The sequence below is a fragment of the Melospiza melodia genome, chromosome 12 (assembly GCF_035770615.1).
Source record: "Melospiza melodia melodia isolate bMelMel2 chromosome 12, bMelMel2.pri, whole genome shotgun sequence".
Classification (NCBI taxonomy): Eukaryota; Metazoa; Chordata; class Aves; order Passeriformes; family Passerellidae; genus Melospiza; species Melospiza melodia.
In genome coordinates, this window is record NC_086205.1 from 18,020,682 (window position 1) to 18,045,861 (window position 25,180).

The following is a 25,180-nucleotide window of genomic DNA, read 5'->3' on the forward strand; positions in this document are numbered from 1 at the left end:
CGCAGCAAACCAGAGGTGGGCATGTGGAGATTTCACACCTGAAGGGGATTTGTGTTTTACCCTCAAGTGCAAAAAACACAGAGAGAGCACGTGCATATACATGTAGATGTTTAGGGAGATGTAACTGCCCACACAAAAAGCAGTTCCTTGCACCAGGGCTTGGGGATGTACTGCAGCAGGAGAGGACAACACACTCTTTGTTTGCTGTTTCCAGGAGAACCCTTTCCTACAGCTGAGATTCCAGTCCCAGAACCAGAATGGTGACATAACTGCACTCAGGAATCCTTTCACTGTGTCTCTGCAAGAGTGGGAGAGCACATCTCCCTATATATTTTTAGATGCACAAATATTTTATCCTACAGTACTATGCATAAGTACCTGCCCATAAACTGGCAGAACTGGCAGGAAGACATGGAAAAACTTTATAACAAAATGAGAAATGGACCTCCATATTCCTAAAATCCCAATGTGGGGTCCCAGAGAACAAGACTTGCTCTATTTTTGTGACCTAGGCTGGTCTCTGCTATGTTCAGACAGAGCACACACACCTATTTGTGCACAGAGCTGCAAGAAAAGCCCAGAAGTTTATGTAATTTCTCCAGATAAAGTACCCATTAAAGTCAAGTCTTACACCTCTCTTTTTAGCCATGGTATCTCTACACCCATTTCACATCAGCATACAAAGCCTGCACAGCTTTTTCATAGTATTTTCCTCAGTGTTTTAAGCAGAATTCATATTTCTGATTGGGACTGGGGAACAAAGAAACCATCTGCTGTAATCTTATTTGCAGAAGACAGCAGACACTCATTTCAAAGGTAGTCTGGCTTTATCATCACAGTGAAAGACACTATTTCAGCACTACTCTGCTGGGATGGAAAGAAAAAGCTGCCACACATCTCTGTGCAGGTGACTTTTTCTACCTCTAGATTCAAGGGAACTGTACTTCCTATATGTGCTAGCAAAATTTATTTATACCCCATTTATTTATTATTTAGCACCCTGCGGCTCCAGCCCTGCAGTTTTCTACTGCTGTCAAGAAAATATCTGCAGATATTGATGAGTTCTGGTGATTCATTCATATCAATCCACAGCTGCCTACACAATCAAGTATTAGTTTGCATTTGCCCAGCCAAAAAAGGAGGCTAATCTTACCAGTCCTGAAAGACTTCAGTACAAATGTGAGGAGGTAAGCTGCTCAAAAAACTCAGAGATGTAGAAATTCCTTTAGTTTTTCTATAAGAACACATTTAGATTTTTAGTCTAGAAGAACACATAAAATTTAGTAATCTGTAACCTTTGTGGGCTATATTAGAGTTTGAGACAAAAAGTTTTTAAAACCCCCAGCCACTCACGAAGCATTACAAATATTACTCTATATGTTCCCTACATCATCCTTGAGGTACTTAGGGGTTTCCACCTGTTGTCCTGATCCCTCATTTCCTTTACCTGACAGAGTACAAAGAAAATTCTACTGCCATTGTTCATCTGATGTTCACTAAAGGTCTCCTAGGGGACATCTATAGACCAAGGGTTTCAGCGGAGTGAAACCTTTCCTTCAGAAGATTCTAGGGATTTCTCATGCCTTTTCCTTTCCCCTATTAAATAATCAATTCAGAACAAAGAAATACATTCAATAACATAACTCAAAACTAAGAGCTCTCAACAATTTCAAGTTAGTAGCATTCTAAATTCTAGGACAGCTATTCACACAGAGCTGAAAGCAACTGGTATAAATCTAGATTATTTTATGAAGAGTCTGATGTCTCCATTTCAAACTGCAGGGTAACTGTAATACAAACAAAATCAGGCTGCTGATTCTCTGATTTAGGAGCTTGCAACATTAGAAATTAAAGAGTCCAGTCTCCTGACTCATTTCCATGCATTTGGACTGCTATCAAACCTGGGTGGGTGCAGCATCTCATCCTCCTAGCATAATATTTACAATGTTCTGCTATTCCTCTCTCAAGCACTTTTGAGGTTTCTTGATTTTTCAATTCAGTTCAAAATAGGAGCAGTACTTTTTCTCTCCTAATATCTGCTCACATTTTAAGCAAATCCAGTTGAAGTGGCTTGTGATTACCTTTCAAGGGCCAGATTCTTATGTTATGTTATGTTATGGACAAACTCCTACATTGCGCAACATTTTAAAATGATGCTGAAAGAGAAATCCTAGCAGAGGGAGAAGTCCAAATATTCTCCCAAGAAAATTGGGCTAGCATATTTAAAGCACAAAAGTTTCCATAGCCAAAACATTCACATCTGGATGCTTTTAACTTAGTCAGCTCAGCCAGACACCCACTTGTATCTGGGTGTTGTGCAATTCCAGAATGAAACTCAAACTCATACCATGAATCCAGAAGCAGCAGCCTAACACTCTGCCCTCACACCCCTTCTTGTAAATCTTTGGTCCTAGAGAACTTCTTCCAGCTCTAGGGTTTGGAATAACTTGTTTTCAGACCAAGGATGTCTTCTCCAAACCAAGTCCTGTATCCTGGCTGAGTTAGCTGGAGATAAATCAGCATAAAACTAAAATAGCACAATGGAAAGTCAGGCTTACTGTTAAATCATGCTTCTATTTTTACCTGGCAAAGCACTTAAGCATGTGGCTGAGATGCACAGAACTTAAGCATATGCTTAAAGTTAGTCCTCTGTTTACATGTAATTTTAACTCAGGGCTTATAAATCAACTGACGCTGTGAATCTGGCTGAAATATTGTGATTTTTAAAGGAAAATACACAGTCCTGATCTCTGAATATAAAAAGGGATCCATAGGGTCAGGGTGCAGAAACTTGTACATCAAGCAGGAAAAGCTGAGTATTGGCAGCTGGGCCAAAAGCTCACACAAACCTGCAGAAAGGAAAAGGAATATTTCCAAGTGAACTGCGAGACAACACAAAGCAGGAAACAAATTTTGGATTTGAGCATGTTCAACATTAGTAGAATAGGGATGCAAGCATGGTGGTGCAGGTAAAGTCAAGCCTTACCTGCCCCTGCAGTTTACCTGCAGCCATGTCCAAAAACAGATCTTTAACAGACACAGGACACAGGCTGTGCACAGAATGCTCACAGTCCTCCAGCTTCTGCCACTGGCAATTTAGGGACTTGAAGCAATCTCCAAGCCTACACAGGCCCTTCTGTTTAGTAGTCCCTGGTGAATGGATCCTACAGAATTTTGACTTATCCTCTCTTAAATTGATTTCATTTTGCAATTTCCAGTATCTGTCATCACTTCCATAATAAAATAGTGCTCCTTTTATTCAGTGCCACTGTCCATCTAGTTTCTTTAGCAGCCTTAATTCTTATGTTGCAGGGAGAACGGAAAGGTCAGTTCCCATTCACCTCCTCCATATCACTCATGATTTTACGAGCCTCTGTCAAATGCTTCTCCAGTTTTTAAGGCTGAGAAGCATTACTTTATTTAGACTTCTCCATTAAAAAAAAGAGACGTTTCATACTTCTAGCTATTCTTACTGCTCTTTTCTATGCTTTCTACTTCTAATACAGCTTTTTTGAAATTGAGCGAACAGTTCTTCATGCAGCACCCAAGATGCAGGAAAACTATGGGAAGATCCACATCTCTCTCTCTGTCCTCTATGTACTGCAGGGGCATAAGTCTTTTATTTTGCTGTCAATTATTAAAAAAAACCCCCAAAAACCCCCCATTTATAGGACTTCCAGTACTTTTCTGACATTTCAGGAAAATGAGCAGCTATGACTTTATTAATCATATTCCTGAGTACAGAAACTGCAGAAAACATAGCAACCTAGAGGCAAGAATGGTCAGGATTATTTTCTCCTGTATTATTTATGTATACTAACATTGACTTTTGTCTGCCACAATATTTCCCAATCTCTCAAGGTTCCTGAGAAAAGGACCGAAAAAGTTTAGTTGTCGCTGTGATAATGACTTTTTTGGCCTGAATCTTTTCCCTACTAATTCTTTTTTCAGGTAAGGCTGTTGAAAGACATGGTTTCCCCTGCCCCAGAAAGTCTATAAGGACTGCCCTCCCCTCCTCACTCCCAAAGGATCACTAAAAAGAACATGAACATTTTCTAGTGTGAAAATTGGCTAGTTACAGCTATCTTTTTCTTCATACCTTGCTGCGACTTTTTCAAAATCCATTCAAAACTCCAAGCACACTATATTAAGTGTCACATGCTTTTCCAGATGCTTATTGATTCCTTTGAAGTTCTCCAGGGTTCTCAATGAATACTTTTAATTTCCAAAGATCGTGTTAGCACACCCACAATATATTGTATTTAGGTATGCTGCCACTAAATCTGTTGTAATTTCCTTTCAGCTTTCCTGGTAGACAAGCCAGACTGGAGTCACCTGCAGGCTTTTTTCATCCTTGCTGGAACACTTTTTAGGGTTGGTGTCCCATTAGTTACCTCTGCTGGGTAAGGTAACTGAGGCTGACTGAACCCAAGAGTTTCACACCAGAGCAATCACAACATTTGAGTGAATATCATTTGTCCTGGTGATTTGCTACATTTTTTTGGAAACTGGTACGTTTTTTTCACTATACAGGCATGGTACTAACATTCTTAATTACGTACTCATTAATGCTATTAAAATTAAATTTCTTAATATTAAAATGCTTTTAAGATAAAAACAGTCTTGGTCTTTGGGTTTTTCCTAATGTTATTATTCCTACTAAAGTAATGAAATTGACTATAAATGGTCACTATTGCCAAGCCATTCTTTCAGTGCAACAGCTATAATTTATACAAGGTCTTAGTCAAAAATGACTTTTCTCTTTTATTGGTCTGTTTAGAAATGTAAATTAAAATTTGCCCTTTATATCATAAGTAGGATAAATATTCTTCAGTCTATTTTCTTGCATAGTCTCCATTGACTCTGATCTTTAAGTATTTCATAGATATTTTCACTGCCATGGTCAGCTGTTTAAAAGGATAAATTTATTATAATGTTTTTCTTGATTTGGTGTGGCAACATCCAATTCATAGAGAGTGGGTGGCAAATGATGATACAGATAATTGATTTATCTTATTGGATTCTGGTTTCCAACCAACTGTGAGTCACTTCTCCAACGGCAAAATCTATTCTTGTTATTTCCACATCATGAGTATCCTGGTAATGCAGTGTTGGTACTGATCAGCTTCATTCAGAATGATTTCTTTGAGGCCAGTACAGTGAAATTCACCCATTCTCACCTTAGATGGATTTAGTATTTCTAGGAAAGCACAGACACTTTTGGTCTTGGTCTGCACATGCCTGGTTTAACCGGGCATTTGCTGAGATTGTTGCATTATTTGAACATTATTGGTGGCTATTCTGTCCTGCCATGAAGGCACAGAAGGAAATTTGCCATCAGGATTAATGTGTTCTTCACCAGAACCTCATCTGAAATAATTTGGAAGACTCTCCCAGTGTTTGTTTTCATCCACAGTGCCACCAACCTGGCCAGCCCCATTTCAGAAGACATCACCCATTCTTGAGCATCTCTCCTGTTTCTAAGATGTCTCTCCTCTTTCTCCCCCCACCACTTCTTAGACATACAATGGGTCTCTCATTGCTTGGGGCATTTCTGAATGCTGTAACAGAGCTCCTGTTCTTTACCATCCTCTTCTATCAAAATGTTTTGTTTTGCTTTCTGGACCTCTCCCTTGTATTGCTTGGTGCTCACACAACCAGGACCAGACATGATGCACAAGGAGGGTCACCAGCTCCTCTCCAGTACCCTCTCAAAGGCTGCTCAGATACAGATCACCACAAGATACAAAGGCCCCAGAGCACAGGCAAGCCACTGTGTGCTCCCTCCTGGCCTTGTATTCCCAGTTATCCATCCCACACAGCACTGCCTGCTCCTCAGCAGGGCTGTGGTTCTTCCAGCATGTGTCTGGCTTAAGTGGATCCACAAAGCTGCCTTCTGGCAAGAGACGGGTCACATGGACAGTATCTTTTGCACACATGTTTACTCAATCATCCTGAAACACGATTTTATTATTTGCCTCATTGTCTCCTAATTCAAGCACAAAGCAAGTCAAGCCAATTCTCCCAACCAAATCTCTTCTAAATGTTCATTGTACATTCAGCACCCAGCAAACAAAGCTTCTTTTACCACACCCCTAAAACTAGCACAAAAACAGGTGAGCATGAGTTTTCCAGAGAAAAACCTTGGTGCTTATACTTCCTATCACCACAGTCCTCACTTTCCTGTGCTCAGGGAATTTTTCTTCTATTTAGAAGCCAACCTTCTGGAGAACACAATTGTGGTTTTTGCAATATTTTTATTTTCTAAAGACTGACCCTGTGTTTAATTTGCAGAAAGCACATGGTACAGAACAGATCAGGGAGTTTGGCACAGAGGCAGGAGGTACTTTCAACTCTTGGTCAATTAAACAAGAAATGTAAAACCTGGCAAGTATTGCATTTAATCCTCTTTGCACCCCTTAGCCTCCTGCCAAGGATGAAAAGTACTTCTCTTCTTAAAAAGAATAAAAGATTTCAGAGCACATCATCAACTCCTCCCTTCAGCCCTCAATACTGACAGTGTTATCTCCATACACAAAGCTTCTCCCCCTTCCTCCAGCTTGGCAACAAAACCCAAGCTCAATGAATATTTTATATGTGTGTGGTTAATGGAGCATTCTGGCTCCAGTCCATTAGGAACTTTACACAACGGTGTATTAACTGCTTCTCAATGTAACATTTTGAGTCTGTCCAAAGGGGATGTGTGTTTGCCAGTTGAGCCAACACACTATTATTGTCCTGTCAGCCTAGTTCCTGTCTTTGGTTGAAGAGCAGGGTCCCCCTGCCACAACAATTTGCCACCATTGTGCTCCCAGCAGCAACCTGAGAAGATTAGCTTGGCTCCAAGCTCTATTTTCCCCTCTGTATTTTAAGGTCTGTGTCTCATGTGGGGTGGGGAATGCCTGCAGTCTTTCCCCTTCAAAGATATACACAGGGATAAGCAAGCACATCACAGGTTAGCACAAGGGTAAATATAAAGCAATTGAGATCTTTAGTTTTAGTGGAAACTCCATATTTTTTCATCAGCTCTGAAATTGGTAGTCTTAAAATCCATGGTAAATGGTGAAAAGAAGCAGGTGCTGGATTTCTCTGATGAAGAGCCCTGTGAGAGTTAGGGGTCCAGATCTGAATGTTCCCCTAAGCCTCCCAGAGAGTTTGTGGAGCACATGGGAGCTTCCAAAGTGTGAATCATCCCAACCTAAGGCAGATGTCTAGAGTGGGTAAGGTGAATGGCATGGGCTGTTTATCACTCCTCACTGAGCAAAGAGGGAGTCTAGATGACAATCTTAAACTTTATGTCTAAGTTTTAGATAACTAAAATCAGGTGAGACGATTCCCTGCCCCAAGGTTTGCAGACTCATTACCAGGTGAGCCACAGACCCTGACAGACTTAGGGCAGAAAACAACAAGATAAAGAAAAGTGCTGATGTGGAAGGACTGATCTCATTCCTTCCTGCCTGAAAGCAGAAAGAGCAGATGTTTTAGAAGGCAAAGCCATTTTTTGCTCTCACATCATTGCTGAAACACAGAGGAAGAAAAGGAACACCATTGCTGGACTTGCCAGGATGCTGTAGTGCCTTCTGTAACATCTGTATGAGGCACCCACCAGCCACGAGGTGCTTGGGAATTGCAGGCCAGGAAGGAAGGCTCAGAGGAGCCAGGGATGGACAGGTGGCCAAAACATAGATGAGGGGAAGGCTTTCAATAGGTAGGGATCACCTCTACACAAAAGGTTCCTCCTCAGCCAGCAGTGCCTGCATAACCATGACTTACCCAAAATGGGCACTGGTGGAAGGGTCTGGAGCTGAAAGATATGGGGAAGGGTCACCAAGACACATAGTTAAGGCAAGTTCCATGCAAACTTGCAAGGAATTTCCCATTGCAAAGATTTGGAAGAAAAAGCAAGGGTTTCCCTGAGCACACTGACAGGATCACCACATCTCATGTCACTCTTGAGAAAGGACAGGCACTGCAGAAATACAATTAACAGCCATAAATCTCACTGACCAGAAGCTCAGTTGCTCTGAGCACAGCTCTGAAGCCAGGTTGTTTCTCTCTCCCAGAGGCACAGGCAGCAAATCAGTCATCCCACCAGTAGATAATCCAGTTAGCAGCCCTCCCTCTTCTCCCTCCCAGATCCCTCAGCTCCCCCCACACCCCTTAGCGCTATCATCAATGGAAAGTTTTAGAGAATTAGCTGAAAACAACCAAAGTGCCTAATTGACTGAAGAAGGGAAATGGCAACTTCCATCATCTCAAAAAGCTGCACCTTTCTCCTACTCATCTCAAAGCTGAATAAAGGAATTAAAAACACAGCCTGGGGCAGCCAGCAGAGATTTACAAGAAGCAGACATTAGTTCTAACTCTAAAGGCTGGGCGTGTGCACGAGGCAGGAGGAGCAAACAGAAAGGGAGCAGTAACATACAGCCTTTGCATTTAAAGAGGAGGAAGGAGAAGAAAAAAAAAGAAAAATGAAAAAAAAAATCAACAACCTTTAAGCCCTTCCTAATAAAACAAAGATGATCCTGGCAACATGAAATGCTACCCTACTTTGTTTATTTATCGACACAAAGAAAGAAGCAAGTTGGCACCTCAGAGGGTATTAAATCCTGGTTTTTTGCTGACTGAATGACCTCAGCTGAAATATTTTCCATGACAAGAGCCCAGAAGACGCTGGCAGAGTGTCAGACAATAAGATTTTCAGAGTGTATTTACATTCTATCCATGGCCCCAGGCTGTTCCAAACCCATAGGCAGGTGCTGCCTTTATCTGTTCTTTGCTCACCTGGCTCCCTAGCAAAATGTTCTGAGACCTGTGGCTTAGCTGCCTTAACTGTTTGTTGCCTGGTGCTCAGAAAGCTTCAGAGACCTCTGGAATTCTGGCCAACAGAGATGGAGACAATGTTTGCCCCTCAAAGCTGACCACTGAGTGGTGTGTAAGGCACTCTTGCCAAAAAGCAGAGGGAAAACAGTGGGGATGCAATGCTAAAAGATAGCTGAAAAACAGATGAATTAATCTGAGAAAAGTGATGCTTTTTAAAAAAGGAAGGAAGAAGGTGGTTCTTTCAAGAATGCATTGCATTTTCCATGACTTGGGATCTTTAAACTAGGTCTGGGTAGCTCTCTAAGAAGCAACAGTCAAAATCCTGAGGAGGATCAGAGTGGGGGGGATCAGAATTTTACAACTTCTTGCCTTGTAGTATGTGCAGGACAATGTTCTGCTGTCAAGCAGAGCACAGTCAGCAACCCACATCTGTAAAGCAGTGGACAAAAGGGAGAGAGGCAGGCTAAGCCACGAAGTCCCGCAGTGTTCTGCCTTTCAACTCCGTGGCACAAACTCCCCACATTGCCGGCTTCCAGCTACATTGTCCCCTAGACCAGCTCCTGACCTGGTCTTCAGCAAAACAATCTGTTCCATCCCTGCAGTGGGAACAGCCTCCTCTTTGCCCAGTTTAATTTGGCTTCTCCTGCACAGCTCCTCTCTCTTGAGTAATAAGCCTCCAGGAGATGCTGAGAGAGGCGACGCCCTTCATACCGCCCAACCAGGAAGAATGATAATTGCACTTCTAACAGCACCTTCTGCAAGGCAGCCACCAAAGCAGAGGAAACATGAATTAAAGCAGGATAAAAAGGAGGGGCTTTACCCTCTACCTAATAAGGTATTATTCATGCTTTTGGAAAGCTTCCTTGCAGAGAGATAAAAACAGACATAATGGGTATTCATAAGCAACTGCCTCTGGAAAAGGAAAGGCCTGCCTGCCATCTCACCCATTGTCATGCTGGGCTCACCTTCTACATTCCCAGCCTTCATCTCCCTCTCCTTTTCCCACCTCCTTGCCTTATGTCCTTGTTTAACCTGTTCTGTACCCAAGGCAGCTCCCCCTTGCCCTCATGCATGGCTATGGTCTGACCCACTCACACGCATCTTCACACCAGTTCCTCCAGTCTCATCACCTGCATCCAAACAAGGAAATTTCTTTTTCTCTTTCTTCTTCCCTTTCTCTCATTCCTGTCCTCCCTGCAAAGTTCTTCAGCTTAAATTCACTCCAGGCCTACTGGGTGTAATTAATTTCCCCTTTCATACCCCTCCTCCAGCCCACATCCACCAGGTCACTCACTCCATCCCACGCCTGAAAGGATCCAGACAACTGCAAACTGTGCTTGTAACTCTATTTCTGTATTTGTCTGGCCTCACTTTTCACCCAAGAAACAAAAATGTGACCTTACCCTCCAACAAATTTATCATAATAAACTTCCACTCATGAGCCCAAAACAATGGTGAGTTTTAAACAACTTCAGAAAGTAAATTACCCACTGCTTGCTTGCATAACTTTTCACTGTCCTTTTCAATCCTGTCCAGCTGGTCATCACAGTGTGTGAGCACCTTGCAGCCTTCGTCATTTCTGAAGCTATTCTGTGCAAGCTGGGCAGGACTTGCAATGGTGGGAAGTGCAGGTCCAGGCACAAAACCTGCCAAACACAAAATGAACCCTGATCATATTTCGCAAGGATTTTGGGTGCATGGCAAATGGACTCCTAGAGGAATTTTCGAAGGATCCTAATAAAGTTAGACATATCAATCCCATCAAAGTCACAGCAATTTGAGTATCCAATGAGCTAAGGCCCTTGGAAAGCTCTCTAGGCATCCTCAGGCACTAAAATGCCTTTGGAAACTGCATGGAAGGCATGGAAACTGCAGCTGGGTGTTAAATGTTTAACCAGGTCTGTGGGCAGCCCTTTGGTACTTCTCCTGGGGTAAGATCATACACACACATGCACCAAGACCACCACACAAGGAGATGTACAGAGCACTTTTCAGAGCTGTCCCTTCCCTGGCTCTACATTCCCAACCATCATTACATTACATTTAAAAACAAACCACAACAATCAAACAAATGAACAAAAATCCCCCAGCATCCAACGAACCAACCTGCAGACCTCCTGGGATGAAATAAATAAGCTATGAAGAGCTCCTCTCAGCTGGAACAGCAAGGATAAAAATGGAGGAAAACAGAAGACTAACCAGGTACTGCACATGGTACCTGCCACCTTGCATTCTCAGCAGAAGCTCTGAATAATGCCTGCACTCAGTGTTGCTGCCACTGTCCAACCCAAGGACATCTTTTAAACAATGCCTCACTGATAATCCTGCAAGGATTTTCAGCTCTGTCCTGCACAGCATTTTAATTACTCACACTGTTTCATGAGCTCAAATCATTTACAGAAGGTATTTTCATCCCACTAATTGTAGGTTTCCCAGAGGACTCAGCACAGTATTCCATGTCCTCAGTACTATTAAATGCATTAGGAAAGTATCCAGACTTCCAGAAGTCAAATTTTTTCATGCATGCATATATTTCAGGAAAGAAAGAGGGAAAATCAGGTAAAGGAAAACTTTTAGGCATTAAACAAAAAAGAAGTTTCAGCTGACAACTTTCAAGGAAAAAATCCAACAGACAATATTTCAAATAATGTTACAATAGACTCATTGAAGTCAGCAGCAGGTCTGGAACCTGAAATCTCAAATGCTAATAGCACGCAGGTATACCCCTGTGCTGGGAAAAGCAATTTCACTAGTTGCTAGGTAAAGGTTATATCTCTGTCTGTCACCCTGAACAGGCAAACCATGAGAGTCAGAGACCCACAGCTTCCAAATGCAGCAGCTAGAGACATGTATTTTTAAGGAAGGAAAGAATGGAGGTTTCCAGGCATATCTGTATAGCAAATCTGAAAGGTAATAATTGCATGCTCCTGCATTCCCTGGAGTGATGGTAGCGTCAGCCCTCACCTCCATGCCAAGGAAATTTAGACACAGCCCAAGGAGGAAACTGCAATTCTAGTGGAAAAAGGGCTGAGATCTGCCAAGTGCCTGGAGCTCACCACACTGGGAGGGGTATGGAGACACAGCAGGTGGGGGATCTATAGCCCAGGGGAGAATCCCTTTTCCAGCCCCATCCTATTGGGTACAAAGTGCTCTAAAAGTGAAGATAACATTCAGCCTTGTGTTCCATGATGCTGTAATGGTGGAAAAGGCTCACAAGTGCCACCTCAGAGATGAAGGCTCTTGTACATGGGCTGGGTAGTGGCAACTCTTAGTGTAGATGCTCTTAGTTACGTAAAATTCAGGTTTGGCACTGTTATGGCTCATAACAGGAGCTGTGAGCTGATCAGCAATACATTATTGGACTGTTGTATATCTCAACTCTGACCTTGAGCCTTCATCAAAAGAAGTATCCACAATGGTGATCGCTGGACTGTTGTGGTATGCAGGTCCCAGGAGGCAGGTCTGGTTTACTCTGGATCTTAGCAAACGAGAATCTGTGTCACAAAACACATTATCACAGTTGGTATTAACCAGTAAGCATCTTACTAGTTATGTCTGCAAAAATACCCAGGTGAAATAGTCCAAACAAGCCAGAAGACCCCCTACCTGCATAGGAAGTCAATGCTGATGAGAACTGGCTGCTCATGACATGAGAACATGCAGCAATTCTTCCAGTGCTGAAGAAGAGACATCCTCCAGCAGCTCCTTTTGTTGCTCCTTGTAAGTGTTTTTTGATGACAATTAAAGGTGATGGATCTTAGCATTAGGTGGGAATTAAACTCAATGGAGTTTCGCCAATCAGAAACAAAAATAAGGACGAGGCAATGCATTGGGAATTTCTTTTGACTTCAGGAGTGTTCCCACTCAAAAAGGTGACATGGATTGCAAGGACAGGAGCACCTAAACCAATTACCTCAATACTGACCTGTGGGTCCTGTCCTGACAGCAACTGCATCCTGAGAGAATTCACTTTCACTACCCACAATCCTGCACCTTGGAACTCTCACCTGGCACATCTGACTGGGGTGCACCTCAGAATATTCCAAAAATGAAGCTTTTACATCCCCCGCAGGGGTACAAAGCACAGTGCAAATGGTGTGACTCGGGTACTGCCTGGAACATGTAATGAGGATATTAAACTAGATCGTCGTTTTATAGGTTACCTGATTTTTAATTGAAAAAAAAAAAAAAAAGAAAAAGAAAATACAGAAGCCAACCAACCTACATATTTGGCCTTCGGATGAATTTTTTTGTTTTATGTGACAGCTTTTTCCTCTATTTAAAAATTTGCATAAATACTGTCAAGACAGGACATGCATGGTAAAGAACATGCAAAATCCTGAGCTAAGCCCAGCTGCCTCTCCCACTGTGCTGTGCCAGGACAGAGCAGTGGGGCTAATACTGGGAGCACCCCTCCTTCTGCATGTCACTAGGTCAGGGACATGGTCCTGCTGGCACACAGCCCTCCGAGGGAGTCTTTCTTGACAGACCTCACACAGAGAGCCTAGTTTGGGTTCACTCTGCCCTCTTCCTGGTGGTGAAGGGGGATTTGCTTATTTTCCTGTGGAAATTGAGCATGAGATGCTTCAATGTGACCTCCCCTGCCAAGAGGGGAGAGCAGGCAGGGAAAGCCAAGGATGCTGGAAGGAACATGAGGTTGTGTTTACCCACACAAGGGCACCCCTTCATGATTTCATGCAGAATTAATTCAGCTCGTGCAAACTCCCGTGCAGACACTTACTTGTGGTTCAGGGAGATTTATCTCTGCTAACAGGATTAGGAAAGGTTTAAGCTAAACCAAAAGAGAAGAATGCACACAAGCACATTCACAGCTTAGAAAACAAACAAATACTGAGCAAATCTGCCTTTAGACATGGCCAAAGCAACCAGAGCTCCCTTCCCAGCAGCCCTCAGCACACAGAGCATGCTAACTAATGCCATTCTCTTTGCTGCTTTTCCTGCTGCACCCCTACCTTACCACCCACTCAGAACAGAAAATTGCAGCACTCTACACCTACATGCTGCTAAATAACTTACCTCACTCTAGAATTTGGCCCAAGTAGCCACACTGGAATATTAAGAGGTATGCAAAACAGCTAAGAAAATTTTTTGTCCCTCTAAGAGGGCAGTGGGTAGCGGAGTTACCTGTGCTGTGAATGCCTAGCACTGTGCCACAGTAGGAAGAGACAAAGGCAAAACAGAGAGAGGCACCAGCTGCTACATTCAGCACAAGGAGGCCATTGCTCAAACCAGGTATCACCAAGGCTGCCCAAATCCCTACTGGGAAGACACTTCCCATTTAAACAGTCTCTTTACAGTGAGGACACTTACACAGGTTAATTGAGGGGGCATTTGCTGCCTGCCCCAGAAGTGCCTCTGCCATCTCTCCCCAGCTCTGCAGCAGTTCTGCTGGAGGTACCATGGAACTCAGCAGGGAAAGCAAAGTTTACTGCAGCCTCCTGGAAGGGCAGGGTGGATCTCCATCTGCAGGGTGTGGTTGCTTTGAGATGGAATTTGGTTGGGACTTTGGGGTTAGAGCAGGAGTCCCGTGATGTTCATTCTGGAAAGGTGAGGATGTTGGGTTTACATTTTTTCCAAAAGGTTAGGAGTTGTGGTGAGCCTAATCATTCTGGCATGTCAGCCTGAGCTACCTAGGGGGAAGAGCACCACCTTCTGAATTACCAAGTCAAATTGACTGTAGCAATCAACTTCTCCTTCTAAGTCCCCATCCAAAAACAAACAGGCCCAACCCTGCTTAACTTATGAGATCATAGCCCGAGGCAGCGTAGCTCCCTGAGACATCACTGCCTCACCCATCATCTACAAACATCAGTTGTGCAGGGATGGTATGGGTCTCTCCCTGATTTTACATACACAGAGATCTCTGACCAATGACATAAGCCCTCTAGAAAGTGCCTGCAGCACCTCTCCGAGGTGGTAGGCAACAGCAGAGCCCTGGAATTAAGGACAGAGCAGTGCAGTCATCAGGAACGTGTCCTGTTCTCTAACCTCTCCTGGCTGGCTCAAATTGGAAACCTCTTGCCCAAACTGGTGTTTGCCATTCAAAGCTGCCTTTTGTGAACCTTGCCACACCAACGCTTTGCTGCTGCTCAGTTCTACTCTGGCTAACATATTCATCTCCTCATCATCACCTCAGAACCTATTTGCATTGTTAAATTGCTAGGAGAAATTGGTTTTCCCGTGATACCTCCAAATCAAAGCTGCTGGAGCTAGAGATCTTTCTTCTGTTAAGGCATGTTATTAACCCTTAATGGATTTCTCAAATGCATAATCCATACCTTTCACTTCATAAATCATGTTCATGCCTGGCCCATCACTGAAGCAAAAAGTTCTTGCTGACATTTTCTTGAGTCTGGCCTTCTCACAGCATTGGTTCTTTGCCATCAGTGCAGGAACCTTCCCCACTGCTAACAGAACTAACTTTATTGATCCACATCTTACATGGGACAAAACAGAGGTGTGACAAGCTCCAGAGGGTTGTGACAGGCCAGGCTGGGACTCTAGCTGTACATGATATCAGAAGGTCTGAGCTGATGTCAGATGGTCTGAACTCTGGACCCAAGACAGCTCTTTAGCTACTTGCTACCAACTTTTTTTCTTTCCCCATGAGATGCTTTTGTGAACCACAAAAAATAGGAGAAAAATAACTATTAATCCCCTAATTAATAAGAGCAAAAGTGTTGTAGCTGGTACACCTGATAAACATTTCATAATTCACATCATCTTGGGTGTTCTGCTCAACAGCCTTAAATCCAGAAATTATTTCCATTATTATAAAGAAAATCACATTAATTAATTGACAATATGTATGCCACTTCTGCAGGCAAAAAGAAAAAAGCTGAGACGAGTTAACATTATATAGAGGAGCAGATCAAAAGTCAAAATCATCTTGATAATTTGTGAAAATTGGGGGTGGGGAGGTTTAATTTAATAAAAATCAGTGAAAGATGCCTTGTAAAGGCATCCTTCCTGCCTGCTCAGCACAGGGAAGCTCTCAACTGGTGGATTGCCTGTAGCCTCACTCACCCTTCAAAAAAGACAGATTACAGAGTCCAGGGAAAAGAAACTTGAGAAACACCATTTCCAGCAAACACATGAGCTGGGTGTTTAGGCAAGGAGAGAGCTGGTTACAGGGAGCAAGAGGGAATTCTTCAACTGTGTGAAAGGCCATGCAAACAAAAGCTCCAACCAGCCCTCCTTCTGTGGCTGTATGAAAAATTCACTTTTGATCCCTGGACTGATTTCAGTAATAATTTCATGCTTTATGGGTAAGAAAGAAGCTTGAAATATAATTTAAGTGTAATCTAAAGATTCAAAAAACAAAAAAAAAAACCCAACCAAATTGGAAAAAGTTGGTCTTATGTCATGATTTGGCTCGTACTGGATGGGAAGATCCAGAATTTTTGATCACAATTTGGCAATGCTTACTTGCTTCCCTAAAGGGTTTTTAAATGGCACCAACATTTTATCAACCATGTTACCTCCTCCCATTGTCTGTATTTTCATTGACATGGCTTTTTTGAGCCTTGAGCAGCTTTCCAAAGCACCCAGGCTGCACAGGGGCATGGGGCCCCTCTCCCTATTTTATTGCGACTCAGCATCAAATTCCTCCTTGTCTCCCTGCAGCACTTTTTAAAACTCAATCTGATTTGCTCTGCAGTGACCTATGTAGGTCTTGCAGGGAGTGCTCTTCACCTCCCAGATTGCACTCTCTGTGCCCCAAGCATCAGCATCCAGAGTAAATTTTCCCGCCAGCTAGGAGCTTGGCTTTCTCTCTGAGCAGTCTCATTTTCCCACCTTCATGCACACTTGCATTTCCTTAATCAAGAGCATGAACTTCCATTAAACAGGAGAGTTTAAATGACAAGTGTTAAAGTAATTTTTATAACCTCTTCTCATTCTGTAGGTGCCCTATTTCCCTGCAGACCAGGCACTGCCTCCAGCCTACTCACAAAGCTGTGCCCTCACTGACACCAGCATCTCATTTTTATCCTGATTTTCAGCTCCTTGTAGACAAAAGAAAAAAAAATAGCTACTTGTGTGGATCACATCTAAAACCACGTGCATAAGTTCAAAGATAATTAGCCTTTTAGTTGCTTAATGCTGTGCAAAGCACACATTTAACAGCTAAAACTGATTTTAATCTCTGCTTAATTCTTTTGCCAGAGTCCCATTCACAGTGAGGCAGCTGTCTAAATATCTCAGCCCCTTGGGGTGAGGAGACAGGGGAGCAATGCTCGTGGGTGACCTCAGCTGGCTTCTCCCACTGAGAGAGAGCTGCTTCCAACTCACCTGGGGCAGAGGATGCCAGTGGGGCTCGGCCCCCAAGGAAATGGTTTATCTGTGAAGGGCAAAACTGCTCTCTTCCCTTGGTTTGGGTAGCCTGTAATAACGTTGTAAGAGAAACTTGGGTAGTGAGAGTGGCCGGATTAATGCAAAGTGATGGCCATATTGGTAAGGAAGTCCATGGATTCACAACCCATTGCCTTCACACTGGCCAGGCAAGAAACCATCAGTCACTGCATCCTTCACCCTCTATGACAGTAAAAAGAGTCTCCCCTTGAGTCAAAAAGTCTCTGAACAGTCAGAGGACAATGGCAAAACAGTCAGAGGACAATGGCAAAACAGTCAGAGGACAATGGCAAAACAGTCACATGACTATGCCCAAAATTCTGGGGGTTTGATATTTTTTCTTTCATAGCACCTTGTCTAAGCTTTGCCATGCTAGAAGTGCCTGCTTGTAATTACACTACTTAAAAATTAATAAATACAACACTTTAAAAAATAATCTCCAATTGCCTTCTGTGGGATGTGATTAAACATCAGCATTTTCTACATCCAGGAGTGTGCACACACAAACACACAAAGGGATGACACCAGGACACAACAGCAAAAAATTAACAACTCTTCCCTCTGCAACAGGCAGTATCCTACCCCAAGGTTCATTTACCTCAGTGTCTTAATATTCTCCAGGGAATATTAAGACACTGAGGTGTCAAGGGAATCAAGGCATTGCTGTGTAATCAGGAGATACTCCTGCATATGGGATATCTAAGGCACTGAGATGGAGAGGAGCTGAACCAAAGAATATGCCTGTGCCTGTGGTGTGATGAGAAAATGGGCTTTGTTCCTGCACAAAAGCTGGTGCACTGCTCAGGTCCAGACCAAGGCTAATTATCATTTAAGGATTAAAATGCTCATTGTGTTTTGGGTTTTATTATTTTTGCTTGACCAATTTCTCTCTTACTGGCCCTTGGGTTCTAAAATATAGGAAGTGGCATAAAAATTGCATTATTTTCAATAAGTTCCTGACACCTAATTAGGCAAGGGTTTCCATTACAATTCCTGGCTAGCTCTTTCTCCCCCAGAGCCCGGGAAACCATGGTCTTGTGCAAGGAAAGGAGATGAGAACCATGAAACAGAGCTGGGAGAGGACAGAAATTGCAAGAGATGTTTGGAAAACAGTCACAACACAAGATTTTCCTTTCAGGCCTGTGTTCAGACAGTCTAAATTGTCTGTCAGTCCCTCTGCCAAATATTTCCCAATGGGTGTCTCTCCATAGCTCCCTGCTCAACACCACACTCAGACTCAGGAAAAATTCAAAAGCCATACTAAAGGCAGGGAGTTTTATTTACCTCCCTGTGCAGTTGGCTGATAGACTGCACAGCACTTTGAAGTGAGAAAGCTCTAGACAGAGGAGTATTAGAGCTAGTAATGAAAATTAACATGAAGAAAAGGCTTTTAAAATTTTCCATCAGGTTTCCTATAAACGCAGTATCTCGAGGTCTAAAAGAGTGTAAGCTCCCACAGGAATTATAAAAGACTGATCTTGAATAAAGAGCTAACAGGACTCAGAAATCACACTTATGAAATAATATAAAGGCTTGTCTAGAAACAGAGATATAAAAAACAACAACAAATCCATTTGGGACCCTTCAGGCTTGCCTGCAAGCCTTCCTAAGAGCTCACACCCACAATTCCATTAGATAAGCCCTCTTCTCTAGCAAAATCAAACAAAACCCACAGTGTATCACAAGACTGCATGACAGGCTTGTCCTCAACATTGTTACTTTTCCCAATTTGACATACATTCTTCCAGCTTGCTCATCCAGGAAATTCTACCTTTTCCTTCTGGAGTAAAGCTGGTCATTGCTGAAGGCTTCCTACCGCTCACCAATGGTCTCAGCATTTCAGGATACAGTTTCAAATCAATGTTCTCAGCTGGAAGGATAAAAAGACAAATAAATCAAACCACAACCAAAAAAAACCCCACCAACTCCTGGCACCACAGAAGAAAGGTTATAGTCATTATATTCATCTGCAGGATGTGAACTTTCATGTGCTTACTGATTTCTCTTATTAAGCAATCATCAAACACTGATAGGAAATTTTTTGCAGGAAATGGAAGTACAATGTGTTCATTAAAAAAAAAACAACAAACCAACACCAATAGAGCAGGCAGCCAGTTTAAGCCACTTGACATTTCAGGAAATTAAGTTATACTGTGGTCCCAGCTTGTAAATTCAGCAAGATCCAGGAGAGAACTCCTTGGAGACCTGCTGTGCTTTTATTTCAACAGTGATGACCACACAGGCTAATTGAGGGCAGGAGCCACGTGCTGTCACAGCTCTCCTGCTGCCCTTCCTCTCTCCCAGCAGCTCCTACACTGCTCACAGTCTGCATGCTCCAGCCAGCTTTTTCCTTTAGCTACTGAGCATACTCTTCTGGGGGAGAAGAGAAAAAAAAATAGGATTTGGAACGTCAAAAAAAAATCCAGTGAAAATAATAATAAAGCTTCAGATAAAACCTCAGACCTCTGTCAAACAGCTGAACGTATTTTTGGAGTTCAAAGTTCAAAGCCCAAAGCATCTCACCCCTGGATGGCAGATCACATTGGAGTTGCAGGTATTACAAGTACAGACTGGAGATTCAGGGTCAGGCACTGAAGCTCACAATCTGAACAGATTTATAGGCTGTTTTTGTCCACAACATTGCCAAAAAGGCAGAAAGGAGGAGGTTGAGCAACAGCAGTACATGAGCCAGCTGTGTGGGCGATGAAGAGACACCCATCCTGGAATGGTGGGCACAGCTACCAAAGCTGGTGTGGTTCAGCCTATTCCTGGTGGAATTTCTGCTGATAGAAAGGGAAAGACAGTGAGCCACCTCATAGGGAAACTCCTCTTTACCTGAGACAAGATTGAAGCTGGGTGCAGAAGTTGTGAGCTGCCACCTGTGGGCCTGTGTCCCAGCATGCTCTCACCTGCTACTGTAGCTACAGCAGGGACAACACACCCTCCTTAGTGAGGGGGACGGAGAGAAGGGATGTCTGGGAGCTCCTGGGCACTGTGTGCAGGCATTCTCTCTCTCAGGGGAGTGACACATGCGCTCTGATGGTGGAAATTTGCTTTAAGCAAAGGCTGCACAGGTACAAAGACAACCCAGGTTGCCAAGACTCCTGGAGCTCTCAACATTCGCTCATCCAAAAGGCTTGAATGATCTTTGAAAGCTTGCAGGATTGCAGCCCATTGCTACCATTCCCAGGTTGAAGGTACTTTTAAGGTGTCACATAGGGTACCACTTTCTCCTGTCCATTTGGTGTATGCTGAGGGTGCCTTTCAGCCCCCTGAAGCGATCAGTACTTGCAGGATGTGGCTTTGGACTGATTTGGGGAGGGCAGCTCCCTCACTACTACTACACTGTGTAGACAGCCTGGCTAAGGGCAACTTCCATATCCAGCTCAGCCTTCAATCTGTGTGTGATCTCAGGCACACAGAAAAAACAGTCCTGAGGAGAAAAGAACCTCTTTGAGATCACCCAGCTGGTCAAGAGAGGATCAGGAAGCCACCAGTGCCTCCCTGTCCCCATCATTCTGGCAGAACCCTGTTCCTGAAAGAGGAACAGTCAGGGATGAGTCAAACCCAGCACACACTGCCCAGTGAGGAATTACGAGCCTATAAAAAAGCCAGCTACAGCCCAGCCTAACCAAGGAGTAGCCAAAACCTTTTGTGGAAGGGCCACTGAGAATCCCATCATATTCCAACCCCAGTAACATCTGCTCCATCGTTTGCAATGTCATGTGAAGGTAAAATCCTTACTGAAAACACTAATGCTGCAAGCATTCACCTCCATGTAGGCGTGGAAGCCTTCAAGTTTCCTTTTTATTATACAGATGGGATCCTTCTTTTCATTGGCACAATAGAAAATAGCCACAAAAATTCCACACACACAGCATCAGACCCCGCGACCAGCCTCGACACGCAGAGCGTCAGTAATAAAACACACCCCTACAGGGATTTAGCACTTTGGCTTGTGCTCAGCTGGGGGACTTGGGGAGGACTTTCACTCTTCAGACATAAAAAAATACTAATTATAATCAGCTCTGTCATTATTCCAACCCCCACATCCCCCCCCTTCCCTGTCAGCAAAAGGAAGAGGAGCCATGCGCTGATGGGATCGTGGGTTTGCATGAACAAGACAGGGCTCTGTGTGTGTGTACTGCATTTGCCCTGGAAATCAAACAGCAACTGCAACAAGGGCATCCTGGGAAGGGCCCTGAGGTGCCAAAAGAGAAATTCAGGGAAATATTCCTTTATTAAAACAATTGCAACAGCTGCTGGTTGGTACTTCCTCATGCAGGCACCCCTCCTTCCTGTCCATTACACACATCCCCTCTGCCTCAGACACTCTTGCACAACCAGATGACAAAGTTTTCAACTTCAATCTATGCAGGACCCACAGCCCTTCTCTTACCAACCTACCGTCCCTGGTGCATTTGTCCTCCTCACCCCTACCCTTCCCAATAAACATCCTGCCCCGTGCTGTCCTACCACAGGAGTCCCCAAAGTGTACACACCAGTGGTTGTGCAGTAGTACCACAACAGACACTGTAGCCAAAAGGGCAGGCCAGAGAGTGCACAAAGTCTGAAAAGGCCAGCCAAGGCAAGGATATCTCAGGTATTCCTGAAATTATCTCTTTTCCTATAGACTACCTTTCAGCCCTTTCTAACTGTCTCTTGTCATGAACTGCAGTGGTGGTGTCCTGCAGCACTCACTAATCAGTGGTTAAGTGAGAGGTCATGCACCAGAGTTTGAGAATTAGCTCTTTGCCAAACACCTCTCCATAAAGGTGTGCAAAGCTGCTTCCACAACACCTGGAAACTTTCTTCCCTAGGGTCTTGGTTAGACTAGTTGCAAGGTGCAATTCCAGATTTTCCACTACACCTTTCCAACTGCACTGTCACTTCCTCCCTCCAGCTCTACTCCACCCACAAGCTATCCTGCTTTGGCCTTTTATAGGGTTTCTAGTCCTACAGATAGGGATGGTCTCTTTCTTAGCTGTCTGTGTAGTGTCTACCAACATAGGCCTGTGATCCACATCCTAAAGTTTCAAGAGGGAAACTGCAAACCCATAACACCAAGGGTTTAACATCCATAACTATTTTGGCTTTCATTGAAAGCCCACAAAGAGGCAGGAAAATGCAGACACATTGTTCTACCTTCCTTGTCTCACACATACTCCCCTCCTTTACAGTTTACCTGCATTGCAAATAGAGTTTGGGAAGAGCACGGGACTCCAGGCAGGACCACTGAGCAGGCCAGGCCATCCCTGGACACGGTGCATGGTGCCATACATCTGTGCTTCCCATAGCTGGCTGCAGAGCTTAAACTGTAATTGACCCAGGTGACAATTATGAGAAAGATTGAGCTCTAACAGAGGATGGGGGAAAAATAAAGATACACAGGGCTGAAACCCAGTAGAAAACCTTGCCAGCATCATTTTCACCTTCAGTGCTGCTGCTGCTCACACCTTCACCTGGCCATGCACCCTGCCATGGTCAAACAGGTACCAAATGCTCCTCTTCAGGTCTGCTCTGCCTTTGCTTTGTGCAGGTGTTGGCAACCACACTTACACACAAAGCCAGGCAAAATCCAGCCTATCCTGGAGAGCACTGCTCTGAGGTAATGCCTGGAGGCCACACTTCACCTTGCAGGCACAACCTGCAGCAGGGCACTGAGATGTTACAGCACATATGGCAGGAGTCATCTTGCTCAAGGAAGACATTGACTTTTGTTATTCTCCATAGCCAGCTCATCCATGACGATGGTTTGCTCCTGCTCCAACCAGCTCTTAGTTCATTTTGGGCACAGTAGGAGAAGCAAGACTGCACACTCCTGGTAAGTCCCATTTAGGAAAGATGCCCTTTTCTTCACACAGATGCCAGCAGGCACTACTACCAGAAACAGAAGGACATGCTTATCAAGAATCTGACTGATTAAGAAGAAATTTGAATTTCAAGCACTTTTCTGGTTAGACTTGTTTGGGATAAACCGCTGCAACTTATTATGCCTCAACTTCTTCATATGGAAATGGAAGAGATATAAGATTTCTCAAGCTCATAAAAATCTAAAAGGGACAAGGGTTAAATGGTTGCTAATAAAGTCCCCACTTGCATCTGTCCAAATGTAACTGAAATCCATCTAGCCCTGGTAAAAAAAGAGGTCAGCAAGCAGACAGAAAACTCTTTGACTGGCAAGACAGGCATCCTTCTGTCAGTGGAGGCTTGCAAAATGCTCAAGCACCTTTAACCACCGCCCTTCAGCTCTGAGATTTGAAGAAGGGCAAAAGTATATGCACTGGGCTCATACTGGGAAGCACAGAGGTCTCAGAAACACGACACCTAGATGGGCAAAGTGTTAATGTCTGAGAAATGTTTCTGTAGGGGCAGAAGATTGGATGAAGCTGTGAAAGATCCAGCTCAGCAGCTCAGTCCATTGCCCAAAATAACCAGGTGGTGGCATGTGGGCTCCTCCCCCACCAAGCCCACCAGCAAACGCCCCAGCAATCCCAGCGCGCGCTCACCCCATCATCACGCTTGGCTGGCCATTGGTGGTGGACAGCACCCCACCCTGAGAAAACATGGGGCATTCTTGGCACTCCGCACTGCAGGCAAGGTCATCAGACACGATGACAGATTCTTTGCCTGCCATATCCACGGAGGAATGCAGGGGAACATGATCCTGCCCTGAGCAAGCGCCAAGTTTGATTAGGGCTAATCGCTCCAAGATCATTCCTGTGAGGATCCTGCAAAGAGGGAGTTGCTTGCTCCCCATAACAAAGCCAAAGACAAGATATGAAGGTTTGAGAGGATTTTTGCTCCCAGATATGTAAAGCAGAGTGGCAGAGCTCACAAGAACAGACAGCCTTTCAGCTAGGAAATACAGTGGAAAGTGACACCTCTCCCAATGCCCTACAACCCAGCATGCATAACCCACCACAGATGGGCATGGCAGAGCCTTACAAGCATCCCTTGCAACTTGGCACTGATTTGGCCCTTGGAACAGGGAAACTCTGGCCTGTTCCAAAATGATCTGCCTGACACAAGGCTCAAATAGTTGGCTGAGCAGAGCTGGGATCCACCCTCATTCTCCTTCCGGCCACTGAGGACAACTGTCCTTTCTCACTTGAGCAGAGAGCTGCACCTAAATGCATTAACTGAAAGGACACCCCAGTGTCATGGGGATGGCCTCACCCCACCCCAGCCAGTTCTGGGGCACACTTCTCATGAAGATTTCCCTCCTTTTGCTTTGTAGCAGCACAGCAATGCCTCAAAGGTCTGCTGAGGCCCACAGGGCTTCAGAGAGCAGAGACAAGTCAATGTACAAGGCCCTCATGGTGCATCTGTACCTCCACCAGCCCTAGAAATTAGGAGTACCTTGGCAAAGATGCCTAAAAAATGACAGCTCAAGTGCAAATTATATTTATTTCTCCCTGAGTGCAAAATGCATATCAGTTCTTACGTGTCATCTTTCTTCTCCCTGTCATGGAAACTCATCCTCTTTCAGCCAGAAAGCAACCAAAAAACCTAGAAGGGCAGCAAACATTAATCAAATCTTGTCCTAAAGCCTCTCCACACATACATTTTCCTCTCCACCATCTGTTTTGCAAATGCAACAAACTAAACTAAACAAGCTCCCAGTAGCTAAATTCCTTGCATCTCTGAAAGCACATGGATCCCTGTGCCAAAGTAAACAATCTCATGGAGAGTTTACATAAAACAAGTGAACTAATTTCATCATAAGCAGAGGAACTACAAATTGGTTCAAAGCCTGCCATAGTACATTCTGTGGAAACGTCCCCCAGCAAGGAAAGGAGTTAAATAATCCCAGTGGGAAATTTAGTGCATACCCAGCCTGGCATCCTTACCTTCAAACCAGTGTAGGAAGTACAAACCTACTCTTCCTACAGGTCCCATACAGAATAACGCCAACCATCTTCCTGCTGTTGCTGCAGGTTTGGTAGCAGTGCAATGGAAAAGATAACAAAGATGATCCATG

At 44.0% G+C, this 25,180-nt stretch overlaps 1 long non-coding RNA gene across 1 annotated transcript in view; it reads right to left on the reverse strand.

Annotated features, from left to right (window-relative positions):
• LOC134423724 (uncharacterized) overlaps positions 1-25,180 on the reverse strand; it is a 56,480-nt gene that overhangs the window by 26,207 nt on the left and 5,093 nt on the right. The window contains exons 4-6 of the long non-coding RNA XR_010029188.1: positions 18,968-19,066; positions 12,209-12,317; positions 10,311-10,469 (exon numbers count right to left, since the gene is read on the reverse strand). This is a non-coding gene — a long non-coding RNA (uncharacterized LOC134423724). The remainder of the gene's footprint in view (positions 1-10,310; positions 10,470-12,208; positions 12,318-18,967; positions 19,067-25,180) is intronic.